Below are 7,344 nucleotides of genomic sequence, written 5' to 3' on the forward strand. Positions count from 1 at the left end.
ATCTAGACACAGTAACAACCATGTCTCTTCCATGGTTCCAGTTCCCAAGGACAAGATCATATTGGTTCCAGCTTCTTTTCAGTGATCTTGGCCCTTGGGTTCTGGTAAACCTGTCTCCTCCCTTTATCCTTTCAGCCTAGGGGTGATGGAGGTTTCTTGATTTGCTATCTTAGACTCAACTCACTGTTTCTTGCTGGCTTTTCAATTCTTCCATCACCAATGTAACCAATTTCCTGTATTGAAGTCCTCTCATTTTTAAATATTTGTGTTTTTTCTCTTCCTAGTTAGACCCTGATTAATATGATTTGTTTGATGGAGGTAAAACAATATGGTGGACACGTAACTGAAAGGCCAAGAACTGTGTCCTCAAAAACATGATATGTTTGAAGGAAGACATCAGGAGGCTTTTCAGCCCATGGAAGGAGAATATTTTGTTAAATGGGGCTGCAATGCATTCTTTAAATGGGACCACTATCGGGGATAATATAGGGTATTTTCTGAGGGCATTCACCACCAACAGTATGCAAAGGAAAAAAGTTGGAAATGAAATATTGGGTGACTGCATGACAGAGTTACCTGGAGGTCAGGCAGAGGGTGCATCAGATATAAAGGCACCAAAGACTAAGGTGTTAGCTAACCTAGATGGTATATGGCACAGATGAAGATCTGGGTTGTTGGTCTCTCTGGCTGGAATAGATAGTAGCCCACCTTTGTAGGGCCAGTATCCTCAACATTTTGTGCCTCTCTTCTAAGGCTGCCGCTCACGAGCTCTGAATCTCTGGCACATTTTAATGAGAACATCTTCCCATGGCTCATGCCAAACCATCTTGGTTGGTTCTAGCTGAGGTGGGATGACTGTAAAATTCTCAGGCCAAAGAACTTTTCAACATGTAGTTTCCTCTTATACCCCTTGACACTCTGGCTATTGGGAAAGAGATTCTATTAGGCAGTTTTTACATGAACTGAGCTTCCAGGTCTCACAGAGCTGCTCCAGGCTCAATATTCTTAGTGCATTGTCATGAAATACATGGGCTCTTCAAGCTAGTACCTCCAAGACGAAATAAGCCAGTTGACATATTCTGGATCCATCTTCCTGGAGGAGCAGGAGATAGAGGGGGCAGAGATCAGAAGTTGGGGTTGTCCTGGGACTGAGTAGTTGCTAGTAGTATCTGGAGAATCCCAGGAATCGCTAAGTATATTGTATGGTTCTAGAGAGGGACCTTCCACTCACTCACCGCTGAAAATTTGATTAGCATTGTATGAATTCCTTGACTGAACAGAACATGGTACCCATAAACTCAACAATAGAGCTTGACAACTTTTATTTCTCAAGGTTGGGCCAGGGATCGTTTTGCTACAAATAGTCTAGAACTAGATGAACTAGAGGACACAAGCGAAGTCAGTTTAGGAGAGCTGAACTAGATGCTTCTCATATTCAAATATTTTTCTTTCTATGAGGTCATAGAGGTTATAATTCATAAGGATTGAAAAACGGCTGGGGTACTGCAGAGATCAAAAGACATCACACTATTCTCAAGTTGACCTCGAAGGCCATTCGTTAATCATCCTAGAGTCATTTATTGGGTGCCCAGTATGAAGCTGGTTTAGGAAATTAAGGATTAGTGGTTATGGGTAACAATATAGAGACTGTGGTAAAGCTGATAGAAGGAGATCTCCCTTGGAGTGGCAAGTTAGAGAGGCCAGCCCTGTTATTAGAGAGAAATGTTTCAGTTTCTTCCCGCAGGAAGAGTGAAAGTCCTGAGGAAACTCATTTCAGAAAATTTTAAGATGTTGGCAAGAGACCACAGCTTCAGAAACCAGAGGCATTGCACATTACACTCACACTTCCATATCCAGTTATCCATGGCCCATCACTTACTTGAGCTATGGTCAGAGGGCATGAATCAAACGGATCCTGATAAACACTGTGATGATCATTTAGAGCTTGCCTCCTCAACATCTGCTACCTTTCTTTCTAATGATACCTGAATTTTGTTTGAGGATCCAACCCTACCCCACATACTGTCTATATGGATTAAATGAGTTCTAAACCATGGACTCCAAGTGTAGTCACAGAACGTGAGCCTAAGTCAATATATCTTATCTGCTTAAGCCAGAATACTCGTTCAAGATTGGCCATATGACCGTATCAGAGCCACTGAGTCTGAATTTGGCCGAGAGTGCTAGGAGAGAGGCACTTGCCCTCACTCCTCACTCCGTGACTTGAATCTGGAAAGCTGGGAGGTGGGTGATTCTGCAGCTATTTGGCTACCATGAGAGGATACCTGAAGAAACCAGGAACTACCATCTTGAGTTGCATTGACCACTATGTAGCCACTAGCCACATGAGGCTATTTAAATTTAAATAGGACTTCTAATATTCAGGTTACTCCAACCCAGGATGGAATAACAGGGATCAGTTTACATTTCCTCTTCAAACAACTGAAAAACCCGACAGAATGTAAGAAACAAAAGTTTTCAAAACACTAAATATTAGGCACTGAAAGATAGTGATCCCCAAGAGATGGGAAACAAAGGAGGTAAGCCTTACGACTGACCTGGCTTAGTGCCTTGAGAGAGTTTACAGGCCATGGCATGCAGGGGGGAATCAGGCAGAGCCAAGTGGAATCCATGAGTGAGGAGATGGAGCTGAAAGTCCAGGAGACCAAGGCAGCTAGAGAATTCAGGAAACATTACCAGAGAGGGGAGAGCTGCACCAATCAAGAGCCTCAAGCATCTACAGAGAGCCCCCCCCCCCACTGCTTAGGAATGCAGCAGAGTACTAAGCAGCACATGCCTTTGAGGAAACTACTCAAGGCCTGGGGAAATAATCACTCTAAAGAACTAGAAGGAAGAGCGCCCCAAAGGAGTAGAAAACATACAGAGCCTGGAACCATGTCTTTTCCTATCAGCCAAAGTGAAGTTCATACTTCATGGGGCATTGGGTAGAATACTTAGGAAAACATTGCCTCAGTTGTGGAAAGTAATTGGCCCTAGACGGAGCACTGCTTCAGATCCACTTAATGAATCATAAAAGCATGACCTGAAAGATCAAACTGTTTCCAAGTAACAACTGCATCCTGGAAGAAAGCTCAAGAATATTTATAGGAATGCAAAAATATCCAGCACTCAATAAAATAAAAGTCACGGTATCTGATATCCAATAAAAGATTACCAGCCATGCAAGGAGGCAGGAAAACACGACTCATTAAGAAGAGTAATCACTTGAAACTCACACAGATTTTAGATTTAGCGGAGAAGGACATTAAAACAGTTATCATAACTGTATTCCATAGGTTCAAAAAGTTAAGTAGAGACATGAACAATATAGAAAAGACACAAATCTTACTTCTGGAGATGAAAACTACAATGTGTAAGATGAAAAATACATTGGATGGGATAAGTGACAGATTAGACATTGCAGAAGAAATGATCGGTAAACTTGAAGATGAAGATATAACAATAGAAACTATCCAAAACAAAACACACAGAGAAAAAAGAATCCAAAAAAAGGAAAAGAGCATCAGTGAGCTGTCAGAAAACTATGCATTCTAATTTATGGGTGATTGGAGTCCCTGAAGGAAAAGAAAGAAGGGGAGGCAGGAAAAATATTTGGAAAAATAATGGCTAAAATTTTTCCAAATTTGATGAAAACTATATACCTCTAAACCAAAGAAGCTCAGTGAGCTGCATGCACAAGAGACATGAAAAAAGCTACACCAAGGCATATTGCAATGTGTTGCTCAATACCAGTGAGAGAGAGAAAATCTTAAAAGCATCCAGAGGTATAAGGCACATAAGTACAGAAGAACAAGAATAAAGGTGACGACAGATTTCTCATTGGAAACAATGCAAGAGAAAAGAGAGTAGAACAGTATCTTCAACATAATGAAAGATCCAATGATACTGCAATAAAAAGAAAAAAACAAATACCGGCAGCTCACCCGTGGTGGACAGGTTTCAGCAGAACTTCCAGACTAAGACAGATTAGGAAGAATGACCTGGCCACCCAATTCCGAAAAAATTGCCCAGGAAACCCTGTGAATAGCAGCAGAGCATTGTCTGATAGAGTGCCAGAAGGTGAAAAGATAGTGCAAAAAAGAGCAGGCAGGGTTCCACTATGCTGTCCACAGGGTCACTAGGAGTTGAAAGCCACTTGATGGCACTAACAACAATACGGAAGTTGGCATTTATTGAATATTTGCTATGAGCCAAACACGGTGCTAACACTCTCTGGTCATTTTCTCATTTAAAGTCTTAACAACCTTTGAAGCAGGGACTGTTATTCCCATCTCACACATGAGGAAACTGAGGTTTAGGGAGTCTGAGCAACTTGTCCAAGTCCACACTTGATGGATAGAGCTGACCCACCACAGCCCCCCATGTTTTACAACTAGAGCCTTAGAAATATGCAGAAGACATCTCAGTTTGCCTTGGAACTGAAGTAATCAGGGCTTTAGAGGCCCTCCCATCCCCACTCCCTGGATGCTAACTCCAGCATCCTTGCTTCAGGGAGTGGCCTCTGCCTCTCCCTCTATTCTAAAGAAGAATAGTCTCTGTGGCCACAAAGCTGAGAAGCCAAAGACAGAGCCATTCTTCTCTGAAGGCCAGAACCTTGAGAGAGAAAGGTACTTCCAGACCTGAGAATCAGAGACTGAGAAAAGCTGAGTAGTGAGGAGCTTCCTGGAAGGGTGGAAAGAGTACTAAGTTACAGAAGGCTTGGGTTCCAGGTCCTGCTCTGCTTCAAATGGCTGTGTAGTCTAGGAGAAGTCTCTTTTCTTGTCTGGGCCTCAGTTTCCCTCCTGTACAATGGGAGGATTCTTCTGGATGATCTAATAATCTCTTTCCTTCCCCCAGCCTCCTCTATTCCTTCCTACACCACCCCCTGCCCAACTGGCTCTGACATTCCAGAAGCAGCCTTGAACTGAGGTTTGAAGGTCCCAGGTGTAAATTGCAACCCATCTCTGAGTTTCCTCCTGAGCTCTGGGCCCTGGGGACTAGGTCCTGATAGGGTATCTGGCCTTGGCAGGTTGGAGCCATCAGAGGGGAGAAAGACCCTGAGCCTCTGAGAAAGGTCTCAGGAGGACCTGCATTGTGATGACCACATCAACTATGACATCATCCTCTCTCCCAACCTTTACTCCTCCCTGATCAACTGCTCTGCAAACAACCATCAAGCTGAACCCTAAAGGCCCAAGAAAGTGTTCTGCAGTACCTGCTCCTGATCTTCTGCCAAAGCTGGTAAGAAGCACCGTGAAATTGATATACACAGAGAAAAACTACAACAGCTTCATGCTGCAGAAACTGAACAAACAGAGGAAACTCAAAGAGTTCTGGGACATGGCCCTGACTGTGGACCACCATGTCTTTTATGCACATCGCGTCGTTCTGGCTTCTGTCTCTTCAGTAGTAAGGAACATCATCTCTAGCGATGATGTAAAGACCATTGATGAGCTGTTTATCACCATTGATCCCAACTACCTGAGTCCAGCCACAGTGGACCAGCTCCTGGACTACTTCTACAGTGGCAAGGTGGTGGTCTCCAAGCAGAATGTGGAGGAACTCCTTCGTGGGGCCCAGTATTTCAAGACACCACGCCTTCAAATCCACTGCAGTGATTACCTGATTAAGTCCATCCACCACGCCAACAGTTTGCGCTACCTCCTCTTGGGTGAGTTGTTTGGGCTCAAAGAGGTATCGGACTTGGCCTACACTGGCATTCGCGACAACTTCCACTACTGGGCCAGTCCTAAGGGCTCCATGCAGCCTGAGAGCTTCATGCACTGTCCACCTGTCATCTTCAGCCGCCTGCTGCAAGATGAAAACTTGCATGTGCTCAGAGAGGACCAGGCTCTCAGTGCACTTATCAGCTGGGTGTACTTCAGGAAGGATAAGCGGGAGAAATATTTCAAGAAGTTCTTCAGTTACATTAATCTTAATGCCGTCTCCAACAAGACACTAGTGTTTGCCAGCAACAAGTCGAGGGGCCTGGAGAACAGCTCAGCCCACAGAAAAATGATTGAGAGTGTTCTTGCAGGATGAAAGCAGGAGAGTCCATCCTGCCTGCTGAGCTACCAGAGGAAAGGGGCCCTGCTTGATTCGGTGGTCATCCTAGGTGGCCAAAAGGCCGAGGGCAAGTTCAACAGTGGAGTATTCGCCTATATCATCCAGGAGAACCTGTGGTTGAAGCTCTCAGAGATGCCCTATCAGGCAGCATCACTTAGTGCCACCGCTGCTGGTCACTACATCTACATCTCTGGTGGCACCAATGAGCAGATTACAGGGCTGAAGACAACTTGGCGGTATAACATAAATGACAACTCCTGGACCCAGTTGCCTGACCTGCCAATTGGGCTTGTCTTCCACACCATGGTCACCTGTGGGGGGACAGTATACTCAGTGGGTGGGAGCATTGCCCCAAGGCAGTATGTCTCTAACATCTATCATTATGATGAGTGCAAGGAGGCCTGGTGCCTGGCAGGAAAGATGAGCATCCCTATGGATGCCACAGCCGTGATCACCAAGGATGACCAGAGCCTGTACATTGTCACTGGGCGGTGCTTGGTGAAGGGCTACATCTCCCGAGTTGGAGTGGTGGACTGCTTTGACACCAACACTGGGGAGGTGGTCTACAGTATCACCTTCCCCATTCAGTTCAACCACCGGCCCCTGCTCTCTTTCCCTCAGGACAACATCCTCTGTGTGCAGGGCCACCGGCAGAGCATGCAAATCAACCTGCAGAAGACAAAGACCAACAAGATGACCACATCAGTGCCTCTCTTGCCCAACAACTGCCCCCTGGACGTGTCCCATTCTATATGCTCCATTGGAGATGGCAGGGTGTTTGTATTTGGGAGTGTCACCACAGCCAGCGATGTTCAGAAAGGGGACTACACTATCAATCCAAGTGCCTACTTACTAGACCAAAAGACAGGTGAATGGAAGACCCTGGCCCCCCCACTGGAGGCACTGGACTGTCCCACCTGCTGTCTAGCCAGGCTACCTTGCAAGATTCTTCAAAGGGATTAAACCACATTTTGTTTGAAAAATAAAAAATAATGAAAGAAAAAATATGTCAATGTAGAATTGTATACACTTTAAAAATACATTTCAAAATTAAGGTGAGGGGTTGGCCCCATGGCCAAGAGGTTAAATTCGCATGCTCTGCTTTGGCAGCCCAGGGTTTCACTGGTTTGGATCCTGGGCATGGACACGGCACCACTCATCAGGCCATGTTGATGTGGCGTCCCGCATGCCACAACTAGAAGGACTCACAACTAAAAATATACAGCTATGTACTAGGGGGATTTGGGGGAGAAAAAGCAGGGGAAAAAAATAAGATTG

General features: G+C 45.0%; 1 pseudogene; it reads left to right on the forward strand.

Moving 5' to 3' along the window:
- Positions 1–2,631: 2,631 nt before the first annotated feature.
- Positions 2,632–7,071, forward strand: LOC103543320 (calicin-like; annotated as a pseudogene).
- The last annotated feature ends 273 nt before the right edge of the window (positions 7,072–7,344 follow it).

The sequence above is a fragment of the Equus przewalskii genome, chromosome X (assembly GCF_037783145.1).
Source record: "Equus przewalskii isolate Varuska chromosome X, EquPr2, whole genome shotgun sequence".
Classification (NCBI taxonomy): domain Eukaryota; kingdom Metazoa; phylum Chordata; class Mammalia; order Perissodactyla; family Equidae; genus Equus; species Equus przewalskii.